Raw genomic sequence first — 22,752 nt, 5'->3', positions numbered from 1 at the left:
CTCTCTGAAAAAAATGTGTGTAGTCAGTCACATGCCTGATTGCACTTAACTGCGAGGGGGAAACAAAGCTTTCAAATTCTGGAAAGTTTTAGATCTTCTTGGAAAAGCATTTTTTCTATTTTATATGATCTTTCTTTCTTTCTTTCCCTGTATGAGTTGAGAATAAAGGAGACTTTCTTTTTCATATCACAAAACAAACTTCAGTCAAATTTTTATTTTTAAAAAATCTAATTGTATTTATGGGGATAGCCAGAAAGTTAGAGTTAAGTAAACTGTACAATTCATGCGTGATACGGGAGTTAAGAAAAAAATTCAGAGGCATTGGTTCTGTTTTGGCATTTTGGTTAAAGGGAAGTCTGGGGACAACTCAGTCATAGGTGTTGCTCATTGACTGTTCTGTCCTTTTCTTTATTCTTAAGTTAATGAAATTATACTAAACATTAATTTTTGAAAACTAAATAGAAGTTTAAGGAAAATGAACAGTCATTTAGATAATAAGTAAGAATGGTTATTAAGATGAAGAAAGAACAGTTCATTTACTGTTAGAAAAAATAATAAAGTTTTATAATTCACACTGGAAACGTATTCTGAGAAACAACCTTAGATGCATGACTAGCTTCTGAGAAAACATGTAGTATTTCAATTTGTGTAAAGAGAAAAAGTAAAGAGTACTGGCCTTCCTTCTCTATTACTGTTCTTAAAATGTGTTTGTTTTGAAGCAAAAAAGTAATACCTTTTGTGTGAAAGAAAAGATTGCTCAGTCTTTTCCTGGAATATTTATCATCATTGAAATTATCAAGTTCTGGCTAGCATATATTCTGGTGTGCCTTGAAGTTCTAGGTCCTCTGAGAAGCTGGGTGCAGTAGTATTTTACTTATGAAAGCTATTTATGAAGTTAAAATTTGAATGAAAGTAAAATTTGAATGTTCAGTGATTATGAATAACATTTTTGGAAACCAAAAACTCGTATTACTGACTATAATGATATTTAGCTAATTCTTTGGAAATTTGCTGTTGTTAACTTTCTAAGTGCGTGAAGGCCAGATAAAAGGGAAGGTATAAAGGCAGTTAGTTATGCTCTTGGAAAGGATTGTTATATTAACAGATCTCAATTCTGTGGTTTTGCAAGAAAGGCATAGCAGACATTTTACCAGTTCAGCTCTGAGCCATTTGCTATCATCTTGCTGGTTTAGTCAGCCTTTGAGTAAGTAGTGGCTGTATTTACTTCTGCTCTGGTCTATGTGAAAAATCTAATGAAACCTTTTAGCTTTTTTTTTTTTTTAATTTTTAAAAGCCAGTGACCCATCAGAGAAAAATCTAGTGACACACAAATAACCAAAAAGTTAAGATTTTATTTATTAAAGAGAAGTAGAAGAATTTAGTTTCTTAAAATTAAGGGGCTGTTATAATTTAAATAAATAAAATGGTATGGGTCATATATTTCTGTCTCTTACCCATGTGACAAAGACTGAAGTGGGACTTCAAGGAGAAGGGAAGGGAAAAAACATGGAAGCAAGGGAAGGCCAGAAAGACTTATTTAGTAGTCTTCCTCCCACTCTTTTCCTTTCATAAGGTAGAATATAAGTTTCAATTGAGTCATCAGAATTAAACTTAGAATTACCCATTCAGAGAACTGGAGCACTGAAAAAGACTGAAGATCGTCCAGTGGCATCACTTTTATAGATGAAGACACAGTGGCCGGAGGGGTCTTGTGACGTGCTCAAGGTCGTGCGGCGCTTAGTGGCTGGAGCTGCTCATGCTAGTCCACACTAACAAGTGATGCTTTGTTTGAAGTGGGCTCTGTTTCCTTAAGAATAAATAAAACCTTAATTAAGTTGGTTGGTGATAATTTTGGTAGCAAGATGCAACCAAATGATTCTGAAAATGTGTTCAAACAAGTTTTCTTTTTCATCAGAGAGAACATGATGCATTTAATTTCTACCACAGCTTGTTTTCATTATTAGAACTTTTTCATAGTTGAAGCATTGTTTATGACATTGCTTGTTTAAGATGGGTCTAGGGGAGATGGCAATTTACAGAGTTGGGAATTTACTCTGAACCTGTAGATACAAAGACAGGTTTAGTTCTGCCTTAGTTCTATCTCCTGTTCTTTTAGGAAGGCAAATATTGTTTTAATATGATGTCTTATTCTATTAAAGTGTGTGTGTGTGTGTGTAGTGTGTAAAACTTTGCATATGAATTTACAAAATCTAGAAGTCTCTAAACTCTGACATTATACTCATTTTGAACTGAAACTTTCCAGAATTAGTAATCTCATTCCATTTGTTTGTCATATCTTCTACTCCTTTGAGAGTTTATTATGCATACTAGGCACTTTTAGAATCTTCTGGGCATACAAAATCTTTGTTAACTTTTTGATGTGTTTTATTGGGGTGGTTGAAATTTACTTTATATCTGCTTTAAGTCTGAAATTTGTTTTTTTTTAAATTACTTTGCATGTAACTGTTGAATCTCCTAAGTCTCCAAGTCCCCTAAGCCAATTCATTATCAGACCCCCCACAATGTGGTTGTCATTGTTGTAAAGAACAGACAGCACAGAAGTGGCTGGAAAACATGGACCCTCTCCTCACAAACTTAGGTTCTTTTTTTTTTTTTTTAAGATTTTATTTATCTGTTAGAGAGAGAGAGAGAGAACACAAGCAGGGCCAGGGGCAGAGGGAGAAGCAGATCCCCACTGAGTGGTGAGCTAGACATAGGTCTCAATCCCAGGACATTGGATTCATGACCTGAGCCAAAGGCAGACGCTTAACTGCTGAGCCCCTGAGCCACCCAGGTGCCCCACAAATTTAGATTCTTACTGGGAAAACAGGGGGTGGTAGCATCTGGTTAAATAAGAACGGAACCAAACCACTGAGAAGTTTCATTCAGGTGCAGACTACCTAGAGGTGAAACATGACTGAAACTTAAAATAGGGAAGAGTATGGATCTTTAGGAATTATTAGTATTGAAGAATGAATAGTATTTGCCTAGGTTAAGAGGAGTGTCTTCACCAATAAGAATGTAAGCTCTTTGAGGTCAGAGATGTTTTATTTTTCTGTCTTTTTGAACCTTTGACAAAAGTACTGAGCACATACGAATACAGTTATGATTTGCTGCATCAAAACCTCGTCTACTCAGTTGGGCAGATTCTGCTAAAGTTAGGGGTGGCAAACCTTTAAAAGGCATGTGGCCCTCAGCTTCGTCTGTCTGATGTCTGTACATCATAACCATTCAAAGAAAAAATGAACACCTACCTGGTAGTATGTGTTTTAAAGCGGTAATTTTCAACCTTTGGTGTAATAGAGAATCACCTGGTTCCAACCCCGAGATTCTGATTCATTGGGCCTAGGGTTTGGTTTATCAGTCAGCATTTTTAATAATTACCCTAGATTGTGGTGCAAGTGTTTGTAGGCCACACTTTCAGAAAAAGAGTACAGGTTTAGGAAGAGCAATCAGTTACTTAGCAGTTTAATATTTGAATTTTTAAGCAACAGGGATATTTTGAAGCCTGCAGCCTCTGGTAAGTCAAGAAAGTGACTGGAGTAGTTTATTATCAATGTTAGAACTTATTCAACCTCTTCTCCCTACCCCAGTTATTCCTTTCTTTATTCCATTTTTTGCTGTACTGTGTCTTTAAGCTTTGTGGCTCTCCCTTTTTCTGCTTCTCTAATTCTGCTTTTCCTCCTGTCACTCCCAAACCTACCACTATATTGACCACAGTAAATAATTAAACTAATTATTTTTTTTCCAATTGTAGTTAGCCTATTCTTTATCTCAGTGAACCATCAGTCTCCCAGTGTTAGTTTTTTTAGTACCATCTGGTACTTCATGGCCTTCTCTTCATTCCCTTATCCTTGGGTTTCTAGGCAAAACATTCCCTTCCTGATTTAAGGTAGCATTTACAGCCTTTGAAAATCCTTTTCTCCTGGGAAATACACTTTTATTATTGGCAGTTGTTTGAGTCTGGGAAAGAGGTTTTTCTGTTTTGTTTTTAAGAACCATGTAATGCTTGGATATGATTTTTGAGGTTTCTTTGGACATTTAACTCCATCACTGATTGCATATTTGTGGGCTTTACCTTATATCCCATCTAATGGAACATAGGCATTCACAGACTCTTGTAGGGATGGGAAGGACAGTCCATCAGTTGGATGGTCTGAAAATAATTACTGTTTCTGTTTGGCCAGAATATTTTGTTCCTCTTCAAGGTAGCAGGAACTAGTATGACTTTACAAGATAAAAAGTCATGTAAAGTTTATCTGTGTGATGGATGCCGTCATATAGTGGGTCTTGTGTTTGTGCAAAGTTGTATGGTATAATTTAAAAATCTAAATTAAGGAAAATTTGTTAGTTTTTGTGTTTTGGAAAACAGTCCTATGAACAGTGAAACTAAAACTATAAATACGAGGTGTTGAATTAATAACTTTATGTGCATCTTATTTTTTTATATCAAAGTACTAAATGGAAGCTTATATTGTAATGGGGTATTTCATTCTCTTTTTTGTTTTAAAACTGAAACGTACATGTAGGAGAATCTATAAAACATATACAGTTTGAATATAATTATAAAGTGTTTACCTATTACACAACAACCTAAGTTAAGAAGTAGGCCCATTATGTTAGAAATCCCCCACTGCTGCCCCATGTTTGTTTCTTCTTAAAAATAATTACTGTACTGACTTTTGTGATGACCTTTTCATTAAATTTTTCCCCCTTTGAACTTCATGTAAATGGGATCACACCGTATATATTCTGTAGTGTCTTGCTTCTTTCATTCAACTCTGCGAGATTTATCTTAATTAATTTTAATTGCCATGTTTTACTCCATTGTCTGTCTAGACCAGAATGTACTTACTCTCTTGTTGATGACATTAGATTATTTCCAGTTTGGGAACATTCTTGCACACGGTTCATGGAACATATGTGCAAGAGTTCTCTAAGGCAGTATCATCACATTGAGGTATGAGAGTTGTTTACAAAGAGTGTGGAGAGAATGGATAGTTCAAGATAATTTAGAGTTCTTCATTATCTTTCGTAGGAACAGATGCCTGCCAATTGATGCCTTCTTACCCATTCACCATCTTACTATGGTGTATTGTCCTAGGGGGTAGAGTCCTCGAGGACCCTAAACAGATGGGCAATTGATGCATTTCAGAGTAAGTTGTAGACATCAACATATTTGACCACTAAACACTTTAACCTGCCTGTCGTTTATTAACTAGAGTTATTTCAAACAATTTTGAATTAAATTTTGAATAGAAGAAATACTGTATAGTCCCAGTTATGTACATAAAAACAATGGGATTTTTGATACATATGTATTGAAGGTATAAAAATATGGACAGATAGGGGCAACATCAAATTTAGAACAGTTGGGAGGGATAAAATGAGATTAGAGAGGGATATATAGGAGGCCTTAGCTATATGTGGCTTTCTTTCCTTAAGAATCTGAAACAAATTATGGTAAAATATTAGTGTAAATAAAGCTGGATGATGGCTATGTGAATGCATTCTCTTTCTCTTTGGTTGAACTATTTCATAATAAATTTTGCTGTGTAAGGGGTAGTTTATTTTTGCCCCACATTTATAAATAACTGAGAAATAATGTTAATTTGATGAGGAACAGAAGTTGATTTTTTAAAAATGGTGAGTAAAATCTACATCATAAAATATGTTAACTGCCTGCTTCAGTGAAAGATTAGCTCGATTCAGAACTAAGTTGTAATGACTCTGTGTCTGTCCTGTATAACTAATACGATGGCTCTGGACATACTTCTGATGGATAACTTCCAGTTGAGATCCATTAACAAGTTGGAGCTATAGTTTGCTAGAAATAATTTAGTATTTAGAACCATCCCACATTCAAATATTATTCATAAACACATTTCAGGGGCGCCTGAGTGGCTTAGTCAGTTAGGCATCTTCCTTCGGCTCAGGTCATGATCCCAGGGTCCTGGCATTGAGTCCCGCATCACGCTCCCTGCTCCGCGGGGAGTCTCCTCGCTCTGTTCCTCCCTTCACCATGTGCACGTGCCTGCTCTCTCTCTTCATAAGACACATACAATTGATAGAGTATTAATTGACACTATTGATGAACTTCAATAGGCTATTACCCCAAATTAAACTTTTGCATCTAACCAGATTTATTGACATAATCAATGTCTTCATCTTGCTTCCTTAAAATTCTTACTATAATGATAGCAATTCCTGTATCTTTAGTGATTTTTTTTTTGTTGTTATAAACTTGATATGGAATCTCTATGTGTGAGGTTTCCAAAATTTAGTAATGTCATTGTGGAAATTGCTATTAGAAAAGTGAAAACATAGATCTTGATCGAGGTTTTTGCTTTCATAATGATCTCTTGGGTCTCTTTTTACGATTTTCCCCACAGTGTTTGTCTAAGTAGTGGCAGAAATGGCAGGGACAGAGAGGAACAAATGGAAGTAGAAGTCCTAGGATTTTATAGTAAGAAGGATTCTTATTGAGTCCTGTAGTTCAGGAGTGTCCTGAACTTTTTTTTATTAAATTCCTTTTCAATCTGTATAATCTACTGATTCGTTCAACAATTATTTATTATCTCTTAGGCATTATTCTTGATGTTGGGGAATATATCCATGAACGAAACATAGAAACTTTATTCATAAATTATATACATATACTCTGTTAATTAACTTCCATTTAAAATGTATTCTAATGTACACAAAGATTAGAGAAAGTTACAGATAGATTAGTGATCCTCAAACTGCTTTTGGTGAGACACTGAGATGAAGAAAGCAAACTAGAACTTATATATATATATTTAATTTCTTTTCTTTTCTTTTTAAAACTTATTATTTTTAACGGCTTTATTTTACCAAGGAAATGTATCCCAGAGAGTTTTTTTTTCAATATACCATTCTTCTGAGAAAGGATCCCTGTAAAGGGCATTTAATAAATAATAATAGCCCATCCTTGTAAAGAATTCATATGTTGACAAATATAACCCCATGGAAACAAAAGCTCAGTAACTTTTAAGAATATAAACAGGTCTTGACACCAAAAGAATGTTGCATGATTGCAACCAGTGTTTTCAATATCATTCTTACAGATTTTTTTTTCCATTCTTAAATTTTATTTAGGAAACTATGGTTAAGTAACTTGCCTAAGATTGGATAATTTAATAGATCACTGGTACTTACAGCATTTGATTTAGTCTTTTCTCCTATTGATAATAAAGCAGAGTTTTACATAAATTAGAGTTTAAAAAAAATCACAAGTGTTCTAAACCAGAGGTTTTTTTCCCTAATGATGAAGATAGATGATCACTTTTACCGTATATTTATTTGTGCCCTTCCAAGTTCCTTCCACAAATAACAGCAAACGTCACTAAAATTGGGGAGAGTATTGGGCCACCTGGGTGGCTCAGTCGGTTAAGTGTCTGCCTTTGGCTCAGGTCATGATCGCATGGTACTGGGATCTAGCCCCAAGTAGGGCTCCCTGCCCAGCGGGGAGTCTGCTTCTCCCTCTCCCTTTGCCCCTCCCCCTGCTTGTGTTCTCTCTCTCTCTCTCACTCTCTTTCTCTCAAATAAATAAAATCTTTAAAAAAAAGTTGGGGAAAGTATTAAGTTATTATATTTATATTTAATACATTATAAGTTAACTACAGTGATTATTAAATATGTAATATATATTTAATATAATTATACTTATGTTTAAATTATTATATTTAAAGTATTAAACTTGCTAGTAAAGGAATGCAAATTAAATGAAATTACTTTTGCCCATCATATTGACAAAAAATCAAAATACCATTAAATGTGCCTGCATGTATTCTGTTGATAGTGGTATTAACCAAAAAGCCTTCTGGAGAGCAATTGACTTCTACCAAATGCTTTGAAAATGTACCTATCTTTTGACATAATAATCTCAATCGTAGGACTCTATTTTAAAGAAAATTTAAGAATGGGAACAGCGATGAAACTATGAAGATACTTGAACCACTGGTTTTTAATAGTATAGTACAGTAGTTTATGAACTTCATATCTTCCCAAAACTTTTCTTTATACTCTTAAAATTTATTGAGAATCCCAAAGAGCTTTTATTCATGTGAGTTAGATTTACCAATATTTACTAATATTAGAAATTAAAACAAAATTTAAAAATATCGATACATTAATTTCCTAAAAAATATAAACTCATTACATGTTTACTTATTTTTATAAAAGACAACTGTGTTTTCAAAAATGAAAACTGTATTGAAAGGAGTGCAAATCTTTATTTAATCTTTGGCTTAACAGAAGATAGCTAGATTTTCATATCTTCACATTAAATCTGTTGTAGTATGTTGCCTTTGTTGAAGAATATGAAGAAAATTTGGCCTAATACAGATGTCTAGTTGGAAAAGGGAGATGTATTTTAATAGCCACTTCAGATAATTGTGGGTTTTTACTTGGATACTAAACCAAAACTCAACAAATGCTAGATTCTTAAAGGTTAGTGCAAAGGGACCCTGAAACCCTGTCAATGAACTTTTTGTCCTCTGTAACGTTAAAATCCATTTGTCTGTCTTACACTTTGATGAATTAATGTTTTCCTGAGACAAGATTTTATAACATAATTAATTGGTCATCTGAGTATTCCAAATGTTGACCTAATATTTTTAAAAATCACATTTTTAAATATTATACCAATCTTATCAAAAAGTCTTTTAAGTGTTGGAAAGCTAATGAGCCCAAAGTAGTGTACATAAGTTTTCTAAAATTCTGATTTTCAGTTGAAAGTTCACATTTTATCATTGGTGACAAATGCTGTTAGTTGTTTTCCCTGAAGTGACAGGTTCACTTTATTCATTTTTGGGAACATGTCTGCCAAATATCCAGTTATGAATAATAAGTAGTTCTTTGAAGTAAAAATGGTGTTCCATGAAAAAAGCAGCTAGTTTAGCTCACAACTAAAATAATTAGTGCAGAGCCTGGCTGGCTCAGTCAGTAGAGCATGTGATTCTCCATCTCAGGGTTGTGAGTTCAAGTCCCTAAGCCCCACACTGGGCATGGAACCTGCTTTAAAAACAAAAAACAAAGCAAAACAAGTGGTGCTTTTTGTCAAGACAACCATTCTGTTTCAGAATTTGACAGAAGTACTTTATGTGTACTTCCCATTTTTTAACTCACAGTGTTAAAAAGGCATGTATTTAATTGTTGAAATTTAAGAAAAAGTTTTCATCAAGGACGTTCTTAAGTGAAACTGCCTTCTTTTAAATGTGAGTGCCTCGTAAAGAATACAGTGATTAGTATGGTTTGGTGTTATAGCCTGATTCATGCTAAGGCTAATATTTACATCCACCTTTGCCTTTGCACTATTAGTGTAAATGTGACCATGGTGAGAAAAGGCAGATATAGTACCCTAGTATTACTATGAAAATAGTTTTGACCTCATGAACTCTCTGATGAAAGGGCTTCTGGATCCTCTGTGGGTCTGAGGATTACATTTTGAGGATCACTATAAAATAGCAACATTAGAAATAGTCCAAATGTCCAAAAATGGGGTTTGGTTAAATAAGTGATGGTACTTCTACACAATTATATGATAGTTTATGTTAAATATGAGCTTATTATACAGTATTTTTCTGTGTTTTTTTCTATGTTGGGTGCCCTCTTTTAACGAGGAAATCAGCATTTCTCGAAGAAAGTGAAAGTGTTGATTCTGACCCTCAACATTTCCATTTAGTTGGTGATTTTGTGATTAAGGAAAAGGAAATTAAAAGGTAAAGAAAGCAGTTGCTGGCTTCTCTTCCAGTCTGAGGGATTTCTGTGTAGTGACTTTGAGTTTAATTTTCAGTATAAAAGGAATTGGCAGTGGTATCGATCATTTTTAAATGCTTTATAGAAGTAGGTGAAATAGGCCTTCACATTCACTTCTTCCTTGTAGATTCACTTCCTCATTTGGCATTTTCTGATTTACATTTTCTTATTGTGTTGTTTTTAATTGGGAGAACTTTGAGTTGCTATATATTACTTAGCTTCAGAGTGGGTTAAAGAAGTGAAGTTTCTAGAACAAACATAGCCAGAGGTTTTCTCATTGCAGTTTAGAACATCATGCTGATGGAACCATCACTTGTCCGTGGTGGCGCTGTAGCCTACACCTTTGAGGCAAGTCAGAAAGAGACCATTAGGGTTAGACCTCAAGGCTTCTTGTCAAGATTTCCACACCTGGTGTTCTTAAGGGGAACCATCCGTGTTCTGCAGAAAGTCACAACACTTTTCATGAGAGACATCATTGAAGATAGGCTATTGTCTAGATCTTAGATATTTCTCTTTGTCATAATGGAAGCCTAATAACCATCCATGACTTATCTTCAGTAATAATATTTTTCTAAGCACTAAATTCTAGAGAATGTTTAATGTTTGAAATCTCTCTCCAGATAATCTTTCTGTTCATTCAAAACTTTGGGTCTTGTTAAAGTATGCTGGGAGAATATATATGGTATGATACTATTTATATAAAGTTTAAAATATACCACACAAAAGACATACTTAGAGCCTAAGGAAAAACAATGGGAAGATTTTAGATTTAAATTAGAGTAATTAATTAGAATTAATGTTACCTGTGTTTTCTTAAAGGCTTTAATTTACTTTCTTTTAAAAGATTTATTTATTCTAGAGAGGGGGGAGAGAGAGCGAGGGGTGGGAGGGGCAGAGGGAGAGGGAGAGAGAATCTTATGCCGACTCCCTACTGAGCATGGAGCCCAACATGGGGCTCCATCTCACGACTCTGAGATAGTGATCTGAGCCAAAATCAAGGGTTGGATGCTTAACCAACTGAGCCACCCAGGCGCCCCAGTGTTATGTGTGTTTTAATTTGAGAGACAGTTTGAAACAGTTTGCATTTAGAAATGATTTATTTTGTGAATGATCTTATTGAAAATGTTTTATGATATGAATTTTCTTAACTAGATGTTCTATTTCATCCTTTGATCTGTGGATCAGAGACAAATTTATGTATTGTAAAAGGATAATTCACAACCTTTTAGTCTCAGGAATAAACTGAAAGGAAGGTGTAATGTACACCTGCCCTTGGTAGAATCAAACAGTTGCACACCAATGTTAACTGATTTTTGAGAAGGTGGTGGACACTAGGTTCTTAGATGCTGTGAGACTTTCTACCATATTTAGGGTGATTGAAGCATCAGAGCCAGAGGCTGTGGGAAAGGAACTAATGTATTAGGAAATGGATACTTCCCTTGGAGTTCAGAGAGTATTTATTCCTAGATATTGGGGACAATTGAAGTAATACATTTACAAGAGCAGCACTGTACTAAAGACATGCTAGGAAGGTACTGATAACTCTTACATTCTTGAAAAGAATGAACTAGATCCTTCCACTGAAAAATACTGGGTAAGAAAGAAATTGTTTCCCATGCCATTCATTTAAGCAGTGTTACTTATTTTAGGAGCATCGTGCCCTGCTTAAAGTCGACTATTAAGTGCATACTAAATTCTGTGTAGAAAAGAGGTCACAGGAAGCTCTGTATGGGCTTATGTGTAGTAAAATACTGAGTCATTCTGAACATGACCTAGAGAGGAATGGCGCTGAATCCTGGTGAAATTGTAGTTGTGGTAGCTTCTGGCTTAGGTAAGATTGATCAAGATGAATAGAGAAGATGGTTGCATTGCATCCGAGATTTTATAGAACATGAGGCATATGAATGATGAATTGAGGTGATTCTCAAGAATTATTAGTTTGGGAGGCAACTAGGCATGATGAAAAGTAAGCACCTCTGCTTTAGTTATAAGTAATTGGAAGTTTGCTTAAAGTGACTTAGAGCAGTGTATAGTTGAGAGTTGAACATAAATGAGTAAATAATGTTAGCCAAGTTTTGGATATATAGGGAAGTGGGCAAGGGAGTAGAGATAGTTTGGTTGAAGGGGGACACATATTATACTCTGGGGAGAGTACTGACAAGAATCCCTGGTGACCAAAGATCAAAAAGGCAAGTTATCTGCCCTGCTTTGTTTTGAGTCCATTGCTGGAAGGTTAATTTTTTTTTTTAAGGTGGTACTTATCTTTTACTTATCTAGGTGGTCAAGTGTTATTTATCTAACCAGTTTGAGGGCTTATTCTATTGTTCAGACACTTGATTTTTTACTCATTGTGGTTTTCAAGTCTTAATTTGTAAGATGTTTACTCCTAAGGACACTTTTTCAGAAAACTATAATCATGAGTTTTTGTGTGCATAATGAACTTAGATCCCAACCTCAAAATATAGAGCAAATAAGCTCTGTTTTCATAAACACTCTTCACCATTCCTATGTTATAGTTGACTGTACTTTGATACATTTTCACATAAACTATAGGACTATTTATAAAACAAGACCTAAAGATGTAGCACAGAAGGCAGGAAATACCTGACGTTTGTCTGCCGTATCTTGTTCTCTGCTTCCTGTCAGTTAAACCACGATGAGAGGAACAGAGACACAGATGTACAATTGCTGCTTTAATTTCCCATTAGGGAGACACGTTAAATATAAAGCTTGTTTCATTAAACTTTTGTCACTTGTTGATTCTAGGTATGTTGTAGGCTTGTTTTGTATTATATGGATTGTATGGATTACAATTACATGTTTGATATAGAAAATATAACTTTTACATAATAAAAATGTGTTCAGTTTTATGAAATTTTTATAGGTCATAAAGGATTGGCTTTCAAATTTGTATATATGATGTACATTCAATATGAAGTGATAAGCTAATGTTTTGATCTCGAAATTTTAGTATTTAAGCATAAATTTACTTTTGTATTTTGGCATATCCAGATTCTTTAAAATGTTTAAAGTATTTCATGGTACAACTTTAAGATGACAAAAGGAAGATCATAGAGCTTGACTTATTCAAGAAAACATAGTAGATGAAAGAACTAGGATTTGAATGAATGTTTTCTGATACTACTATGTCCTGTGTCCTTTTAGAAAAAAGTTGTTTTCATTAAATTCCTATTATACTTATTATTCATATTATTCAGTGATTCAGACTTTTAAGTTTAGCTTTGCTTGTTCTACCTGGAATATCTCCCCCCCCCCACGTTATCTCTGCTTTGAAAAAAGAGATGCTACTTATGCCTAAAGAAATGGCCCACCTGTCACTTCCTTGTGAAGTTTCTCAGGTTCTCACAGGTATTTATCTCTTTCTCATTATTCCTTTAACACTTGGTTGACTTAATTATTTACATTGTTCTACAGTTATCTGTTTACATACTTTTTTTCTTGCTTTAGGCAGTGAACTCCTTCTTTATTTTTGTATACCCAGTACCTAGCATGTAATAGATTTTATAAATACTTCTTAGAGGAATAAATACATGCTTGATATTTCTTTTCTTCATTCTAGAAACAAAAAAGCTGATTAAATAACTACAGTGTGATTCCTTTCTACAATATTCCTTTATGGTTTCTTTGTAAGAAACAGTTTCATTATAAGATTTCTTTCCTGCTTCTGCCTTCCCCCTGTTGGTTTTCGCTATTTATAGAAATGAAGTATCTTAATGAGATTATTAGTGTTTTCAACATAGGTGAAAGTGATGATTATTGGTTCACTAAAAAATGTAGCTGAGAATACCTTAGTAATTGCTGAACATAAAAAATCTTTTACTTTTGTCTTTAATCTGGAGAAAGTGTCTAGCTCTTCATTACAGTTTTCCTGATTTCTCCACTGAATAAAAGGAATAATTCCCTTTACTAGTTCTTGCTTATGCCTATATTATTTTATGTCTTTGTTTCTAAGTCTTATGTACCTCAGTGATTTGGGGCTTCTAAATTACAGTTTTTCAATGTCAATGCAAGAAATAATTAAAAATATAAGTTACAGTCAGTCCTATTATCAAAAAGCAAAATTCTTTACAAGTCGGATTTTAGTTGAGACTTGTCTATTCTAGGAATGTTTTTAAAAAGTTCATGTATTAACACTTTTTCCAGCTGAAAATGGATGTAGGTTACTATCTTATTTTTAAAATACCAAATTTAAATGATCAAATAAAAAATAAAGTCAGACCTAAGGATTCAGATTTGCTTTTTAAAGCTTAAAGGAAAAATTATGAAGCTATGTGAATTTCATTTCTTTTTTTTTTAAGATTTATTTATTTATTTGACAGACACAGCGAGAGAGGGAACACAAGCAGGGGGAGTGGGAGAGGGAGAAGCAGGCTTCCCAGCGAGCAGGGAGCCTGGTGTGGGCCTCCATCCCAGGACCCTGGGACCATGACCTGAGCTGAAGGCAGATGCTTAACAACTGAGCCACCCAGGCGCCCCATGAATTTCATTTCTTAAGGAGTTTCAAAAGAACCAATGAAGTCATTCTTATTTATTAAAACTTGCCTTTTTAAAAAAAAGAAACCGACTTAGGCTAGACATGCAGAAAATAGTTCATAGGGTTGTTGAGTGTTCTTTTACATGTGGGGCTTCCCGTTTTTGCCCCATTTGTTTGTGGCATTTGTGTTTTTCTGTGTTTGGATCAGAAGATACATGTCTGTATGTTGCTTTGAGCATAGTCGGTAAAGCCCAGGACACCACCAGCTGGTTCTGGCAGTTGAGCACATCGCATAAAATTCTGTGAAATGCTAAAGCAGACATTTGGACACACTAATGTTTTATCATTTAATGAAGAATTACAGTAAGTAAATGTTTTTTTATTAACAAAAGACCGTGTCCTTCGATCTTGTGGCCTAATTTGACTTGCAACACAACGTACTTTTACTATGCTTTTAAATTAGGTTAATAAAGGACATATAGAAGCAATTTATATGTCTTTTGTTCTCAAGTAGCTTGTAACCTTAAGAGATGGGACATAGTACATAATTGTCGAGTAACATGGGAGAATAAGCTTGGTGTCTGCTTCTGCTGTGTTACATGTATTATTGTGATTAGCATTTGTGTTAGCTGGTAGACTGTGATGGCTTATAGGGCAAGACCGGATCTTAGCCACGGCCTTTTCCCTGTCCTTCTCCCTTACCCACCAGAATCTGGGAGAGAGGTCTCTCTGAGTGCTCGTTACATAAATGAAAGAATATAGATAGTACTGATAACGATTTCTGAAGGCCATCTAGTATATAGGAAAAAGACAATACAGGGAGAATTTCCTCTTCTTCATTGAAGTGTTTATATTTGTAAAGAGAATGCTTTGTAAAAATCCCAGTAAAGTCTATTGTTAAATTTCAGTCCAAAGTCAAAATAAAAAAAGTGAAATGGAGGCCCTCAGGTTCTCTCCATCTAGGTTAATCAGCTTTGCCCTGAAGAAACCTGCCTTTGGGTTTAGCTGTAGTTCTTCCCCCATCTCCACCCTCACCCCAGGTTTCCCTTTCCCTCTCCGCGTGTACTTGCAAATGGTCTTAAAGGTGCAGCATTTCTCCCACAGCTCTTACTCTTAGAGTAGGAGAGGTCACGTTTTCTGTGCCCAGTTGTTGGGGGTTGGGAGATAGTGGGAGACAGACACGGAAGGAGAGTGGCAGAAGTTTCTACTCCTGGTGTTAAGAGAACAACATGTATTGCCTGGCAACCTCACATTTTTAATGCAGACTATTTTGAGGGGAAACAGTGTTTTCATTAAGATCATTAGATTAGATCAAGAAACAACAAATATTGATGAAGATGTAGAGAAAAAGGAACTCTCACTGGTGGGAATGCAAACTGGTGCAGCCACTGTGGAAAATAGTACGGAGGTTCCTCAAAAAGTTAAAAATAGAACTGCCCTGTGATTCAGTAATCACACTACTGGGTATTTACCCCAAAAACACAAAACACTAATTCAGAGTAAGTCAGAGGAACACATGCCACCCCTATGTTTATTATAGCATTATATACAATAGCCAAATTATGGAAGTAGCCCAAGTGCTCATCAGTAGATGAATGGATAAAGAAGTTGTGGTGTATATATATCTACAATGGAATATTACTCAGCCATCAAAAAGAATGAAATCTTGCCATTTGCAACGACATGGATGGAGCTAGAGGGTATAATGATAAGCAAAATAAATCAGTCAGAGAAAGGCAAATACCATATGGTTTCACTCATGTGGAATTTAAGAAACGAAACAGTGAACAAAGGGGAAAAAAAAGACAAATTACAAAACAGACTCTATAGAGAACAAACTGATGGTTACCAGAGGGGAGGTGGGTGGGATGATGGGTGACATAGGAAGGAAAAGAAAGATCACTAGATTAGAAGTCCCACAAAGGCAGAAGTTTTGGTCTGTTTTGTTCACCACTATATTTGTAGCATCTGGAGCAGAGTCTTCGCATATTGTCGGTACTCAGTGGATAATTTTTGAATGCGTGAGAAGGTGAATAAGCATGAGCTGAAGTCAGACATGTGCTCAAACTCTCTGAACACCTTGAGCATTAATTTGGCAGATGTTTATCCTGAGCCATCTGTGTAAGATAGGGGAGTATGGTGGTGACCATGACCAGGTACCTGCCCTTATATGGTTGGCTTCCCCAATCCTTGTATCCTTGTGTAAATAAAGTGAGGTGGATAATACTGTTGAGAAGATTAAATAACAGATAGTAAAGTACTCAGCAGAGGGCCTGGCACACAGAAATGGTAGATTACTTTCTTCCATATATTTATTTTGTAACTTGTTAACATTTCTTAAGCTCTTTGAGGATAAGTGTCATGATTTTTTGTGTTTTTTTAAAAACATCAGGGGTTGGGGTGCCTGGGTGGCTCAGTAGGTTAAGCATCTGCCTTCGGCTCAGGTCATGATCCTGGGGTCCTGGGATGGAGCCCTGCATCGGGCACCCTGCTCAGTGGGGAGCCTGCTTCTCCCTTTCCCTTTGCTCCTCCCCCCTGCTCGTGCTCTCCCTCCTTCCCTCTCTCTCTCTCTCTCTCTCTCTCTCTCTCTCTCTCTCGCACTCAAATAAATAGATGAAATCTTAAAAAAAATATATTGGTTATAAATGTTTAAGAATTAAAGTAGTATGTATGTTTTGCTTTGTGAATTGTAAAATTTAGATGTGAGGTATTATTAACAAATGATGATGTAAATAAACCTTACTATGCTCTTTTACAATTTCTGGATGTGTCTTTATGCAAAAGTATATTTAAAAATCTAATAAAGAGGGGCACCTGGGTGGCTCAGTCGTTAAGCGTCTGCCTTCGGCTCAGGTCATGATCTCAGGGTCCTGGGATGGAGCCCCAGGTTGGGCTCTCTGCTCAGTGGGGAGCCTGCTTCTCCCTCTCTCTTTGCCCCTCCCCCTGCTTGTGCTCTCTCTCTTTCTTTTTCTAGAATAAAAAAATAAAAATAAAATCCAATCAGTGAGGGGCACCTGGCTGGCTGAGTCAGCAGAGTGTGTGACTCTTGATCTTGGGGTTATGGGTTCGAGCCCCATGTTGGGTATAGAGATTACTTAAAATCTTTTAAAAAAAAATCTAGTAAGAGCCTATTACATCTACGAAGGTGACTGAATTCTTGAACTTTCCAAGAGAAAGGCAAAGCCATAGGGCAGAAAATACCTTTATTAAAGAGCCAGGTTTAATGCACCCTCACTTGGTCAACTCCATATTTTCATAGGAGCACCTCTCTTTTGGATATCTCCCCGGAAAGAAGTCAAGATTCCTTGAATGTTGGTGATAGCAGTCTCTATTAAGTGACTAAGAAATGTGCATCTGTCATGAATATCCTTTCTTTCTTCATTGAGTAAATCAGCATTCATCTATTCAAAATATTATTAAATAGTATTAACTAAATGACAAGATACAATCATCTGTAGATTCAATTAGTTCACATATTTCAAAGTTTCACTCATATTCAGATGGATGTAAGGCAGTTTTGATGTTCAGTTGAATAACTTGTAAGAAAAGTTATGTGGTAATGTCAGTATCTTTTTGAAAATCTTTTTTTCCTGTTTCCTCCTCTTCTAATCCTTAGGTGAAAGCGAAAGCTTGAAGTAAATTAGTTAAGTGAATTTTGTTTTAAACAATTTTACAGCACTCTAGACAGTTTAAAAACCATTGTCAAGAATCTCTACTATAAGTAATTAATGAAGAATTTAAGGAGGGCGGTGTGCATATTGGTGCCTGGAAGCTATCCATGTAGCAATCAAGCTATGGAATGTCTGTTTAAGCTGTTGTCATCATTTTTGGTTGGTAGTTACCAGATCCCACATATGTGACTTGCATTGGGCTTTGTAATCCTGGGGACCACACTCTGTTGTTGCAACTTGATTTGAAAACCTCCAGGAACTTTCTTCCTCTTTCCAAATCAAGCCTAAATACTACCCCCTGACTTTCAAGACTCCATAATTTGGTTTTGCTTTGCTTATTTAACCACATTTTCTACCATTTCCCATTGACACCTCTTAGCTCTTGTCAAGCTATTAACTGTCTTCAGATTTCCTTTGGTCAGTTTTGATTCTCTGCATTCTTCTGTGTCTTGGCATTCACACATGTGCACATGCACTTGCACACACATGCTATACTTTATTTTTTCTTTCCCCTAGTCTCTCCACATCTTACTACCTTCCTCTAAGATTGTCTTTTGTCCTTCATTGTCTGTGAGTGTCTCCTTGACTCGTTTTGACCATCCCCTCTTCTGAAATGGCTGTAGAACTGACCAGCTTTATGAGCATTTAATTTCATACTACTTTTCGATGTTCAGTTATTGTGTCTTTTGGCCTTGTTTTCTTTTTCTTTTTCAAATTTTATTTATTTGAGAGAGAGAGCACGAGAGAGAGAGCATAAGGGGAGAGAGGGTCAGAGGGAGAAGCGACGCAGGACTTGATCCTGGGACTCTAGGATCATGACCTGAGCCGAAGGCAGACGTTCAACTGACTGAGCCACCCAGGCGCCCTTGGCCTTGTTTCTTGATCTAGATAATATACTTCATGGGAACAAGGCCATGTATTATCTTTTTGTATGTACCATGGTACTGAGTTTAGGGAAGTTCAGTAAATATTCATCAGTGTTTTACTACTAAGTCAATCAGTAGAAGCATAGTTTCTTTTGAAAATGGATGCTGTAGGGGCACCTGGGTGGCTCAGTCGGTTAGGCGTCTGCCTTCAGCTCAGGTCATTATCCCGGGGTCCTGGGATCAAGCCCTGTATCAGGCTCCCTGCTTAGCGAGGAGTCTGCTTCTCCCTTTCCCTCTGCCTCTCCTCTCCCTACCCTGACCCCGCTTGTATTCTCTCAAATAAATAAATAAAAACTTTTAAAAAAAATGGATGTTGGGGTGCCTGGGTGGTTCAGTCGGTTAAACGGCTTCCTTCGGCTCAGGTCATGATCCCAGAGTCCTGGGATCAAGTCCCAAATTGGGCTCCTTGCTCAGCGGGGAGCCTGCTTCTCCCTCTGCCTCATGCTCCCCCCGCTTGTACTTTCTCTCTCTGACAAATAAAATCTTAAAAAAAATTTTAAAAATAGATGTTGTGGGATCTTTTGATTAGCTCTGGATAGACGTCAGGTAAGCATAAGAAAATGTTTCCTCTCACCTCCTGCAAGATGTTGATGCACTTCAGTTAACACGAACTGAAATGGATTCATATGATTTAAAAACTGAGTGAGCAATTATATTATGAAATACAGAAGGGACTAAAATTTTAATTATTCTGTATTATAAACCTTCATATTTCTTATGAGGAGTATTTAAAGTTTGCATCTAAGATTTGTACAGTAAGAAGATAAAAAGCTACATGCATAATTTATAAATATTGCATATCTATATTTTATGTATGTTATAATACTAAGCTGTCCTACTTTCTTATCTCTCATCTTATGGTTTTGTTGGTCTAGTTTTTTGGTGTCATTGAATTTAGAATCTGAGGTGATTGCTAGATAGCTGTGAGGATGATCATAGGAAGAATCATTTTAAGGATCTTGATATGGAACACCAGAATTATTTGATTAAATCCAGACTTATTTAAGATAGTTTTCTATTATTTAAAGAAAAACTAACACTATGAAAAACAGGTCATTAGATCATTAGAGGTTTTCTCATATGTGTGGAGCAGGAAGTTTTGTGTACAAGGAATTTTAAAATCCATCAAACTTGGTAACTTGGGAAAAGGTGAAAATGTTTTGCTTCTCTGGAGTTTATACTTTTAAGTCTGTTCCCACTGTGATTTTGAAAATGCCACAGGTATAAAAGATTGTGATCATCTAAGAATGTATGGAGAGATCTGGATTGAGCATGGCAGTGAGCACTGAGAGAAGCCTGGGAAAGGGTAGTGCATGCAGGGTTGGGTGGAGGGGATGGGGCAGGGCTAATTTTGGCTTCTTTAATATTGGGGTGAGGTGGGGGGACCATGAAGACTATAAAATGCAGAAATGCTGGAATACCTTTTTCTGAGATGGGAGGGAAGAGTAGTGAAATTGTGGCAGAGGTATACTTTTAAACTTGGTCCATGGAATATTCTTTATACTTTTCAACTTGGTCCATGGAATATTCTTATTCACTCAATCCTTATTTTGTTCAGATACTGTTTTACAAATCTGACCAGCCTTTCACAACACAAGGAGAACCCCACTAATCCCTGTTCAAGGATTTGGAGTTTTTCCTATAGGTAGTGGGGGAGGGGCCACTGATTAGTTTTGAGTAACGAAGTAAGTTGCTGATACTTTTATTTTTGCTAAGTTCCCTTTACTGGATGAAGAACCCCTGGAGGGGAGCTAGCATAAAGGTGGTAAGCTGGAGGGACAGTGTGTCTCTCCTTAAGAGTGAAACTTCTTATGGCAATACAGTTTCTTCTAGAAGAGTGTTGTGTGGGAGTTGGAGGTGGGGGGAGGTATATCATGCAGCAAAATCTCCTTTGGGGGGAACCTTTAAATTACCTATCCCTGGCTTTTCTCCTGCAGTCTGGACCAGAGTGAAACACGGTTACTAATGGAAACCTGCTGTGTGTGCAGGTGGGGGAACCAATGCTCTAGAGCCCATCTTCTAAGAGGATGAATATATTAACCAGGGGAATAAACAACCACAGACAGAAATGAAACAGAATTTCCCTGCAAGTTGATTCTTGCTTGTTAGAAGATTTTTAAACTGCTAAGTGGCTTTGCTGATAAGCACATTGGAGCATGTTTGTGTTCCCTGGACAGGTGTATTTTTGTCAGAGTTCAGGTTTGGGGTACTGGAGGGAAGAAAGTTCCTTTAGTTTGCATAATAAAAAGCACCAATTAATGACATTTTGATAATTATCACTTTCAACCCTTTTGAGAAGGGAAAGGAGTTAAATTTCTTTAGGACCAAAGTTAAAACAGTATCTAGTTACTGTTGGGTATTTCTCTTTGGTTTTAAATTCTCTCATTTTCAGAACATGCTCAGAAAAGGGGTTAATCTTGAGACCGCAGGTATTGACAGGTCCAGGTATGTGATCTGTTTGGCTGTTTTGCAAGGTGCTATAAATGCTGCCTGAGTGTAACCTGACACCATGTAGGCCCAAGTGGCCAAGGATAGAAAGTGGAGAACAATGTGAAAGAACCAGAATTTCAGGTCTAGGCAGTGAGTAATTGCAGCCTGCCCTCTGAGTCCTGGAACTGAACATCTGGGTGTCAGCAAAAAGACTGCCAGCCTAGAAGTCAGCCTGCCTGCCTTGATCATATTGACTGTGTGTGTGTTTTTACCTTAACGTGATTGGGGTCAGGTGAGCTTATTCAGGTTTCCAAGGCCTGCTTCAGCTTTGCATATGTCCCTAGAAGCCTGACCGAGGCTTTCTATACCAAAAACACCAGTTTGTGCATCATTCACACAAAAATAAAATTATATTTTTGAAAAAGTTCTAGGTACTTCAGTTCCCCCTGCCACCCCCCCCACCCCCGAATTGCAATGAAAGGTGCTTTAGGCAGAGTAGCTATTTAGAAGATATTCGTGTATATATGTATATATATATATGGTACTTGTATGGATTTCAAGGACATTTTTAAATTTCTAAATGTTCTTAAAGTCCTTGAATTTTTGAAATAAAAGGTAGGGGTATAGAAACTTTTTCTTTTTTTTTTTTTAAACATTTTCTTTTTGAACTAAATTATGAGAACCCTCAATGCAGTGGGGGAATGATTTATTCCTCTTGTAACATTAAGTTGTATTTTTTCTAACTTCTGTGTTGTGTATAGAGTACATGAGTTGTAGACAGGGCTATACAGTGAGATTTATTTTACAATTGGTGCCTTTTTAATTTTTTCTTTCTTTCTTATTCACTAGGAACTGAGAGACTAACCACCCTTGTTTGGGGAAGTTCAAATCTGGTTACTTAACTGTAACTGCATTTTGGTGTGTTTTTAAAATTATTTTCTTCCATATTCACATTTTTAAAAATGTGATAGAAATACTGATTCAAAGAATTAGCAAGAATAATATGTTAAAATTTATTTATTTATTTTTTAAAAGATTTTATTTGAGAGAGAAAGAATGAGACAGAGAGAGCATGAGACGGGGAAGGTCAGAGGGAGAAGCAGACTCCCCACCGAGCAGGGAGCCTGATGCGGGACTCGATCCCGGGACTCCAGGATCATGGCCTGAGCCAAAGGCAGTCGCTTAACCAACTGAACCACCCAGGCGCCCAGTTAAAATTTATTTTAAAGTATTTTCATGAATTATTAAGTTACAGCTTTTTATAAAAAGGTTTATTAAGGGGCACCTGGGTGGCTCAGTCCATTGAACGTCTGCGGTCAGCTCAGATCATGATCCTGGGTCCTGGGATCTAGCCTTTGGTCGGACGGGTTCCCTGCTCAGCGGGGAGTCTGCCTCTCTCCCTGTTGGGGGGGGGGCGCGTGCGCGCGCGCGCACACGCGCTCTCTCTGAA

At 36.4% G+C, this 22,752-nt stretch overlaps 1 protein-coding gene across 7 annotated transcripts in view; it reads left to right on the top strand.

Annotated features, from left to right (window-relative positions):
- ELF1 (E74 like ETS transcription factor 1) overlaps positions 1-22,752 on the top strand; it is a 106,448-nt gene that overhangs the window by 28,446 nt on the left and 55,250 nt on the right. Inside the window, exon 2 of one of the 7 annotated variants that reach the window (XM_025874803.2) lies at positions 5,039-5,156. The exons of the other annotated variants lie outside the window; for them this stretch is intronic. The gene's annotated coding sequence lies outside the window, so the exon portion shown is untranslated. The remainder of the gene's footprint in view (positions 1-5,038; positions 5,157-22,752) is intronic. 7 annotated transcript variants of the gene reach the window in all.

This window comes from Callorhinus ursinus, unplaced genomic scaffold, assembly GCF_003265705.2.
Source record: "Callorhinus ursinus isolate GAN/ISIS: 27379988/994484 unplaced genomic scaffold, GSC_fseal_2.0 scaffold7, whole genome shotgun sequence".
In the NCBI taxonomy this organism is placed as follows: Eukaryota; Metazoa; Chordata; class Mammalia; order Carnivora; family Otariidae; genus Callorhinus; species Callorhinus ursinus.
This window is presented reverse-complemented; position numbering and strand designations above follow the sequence as displayed.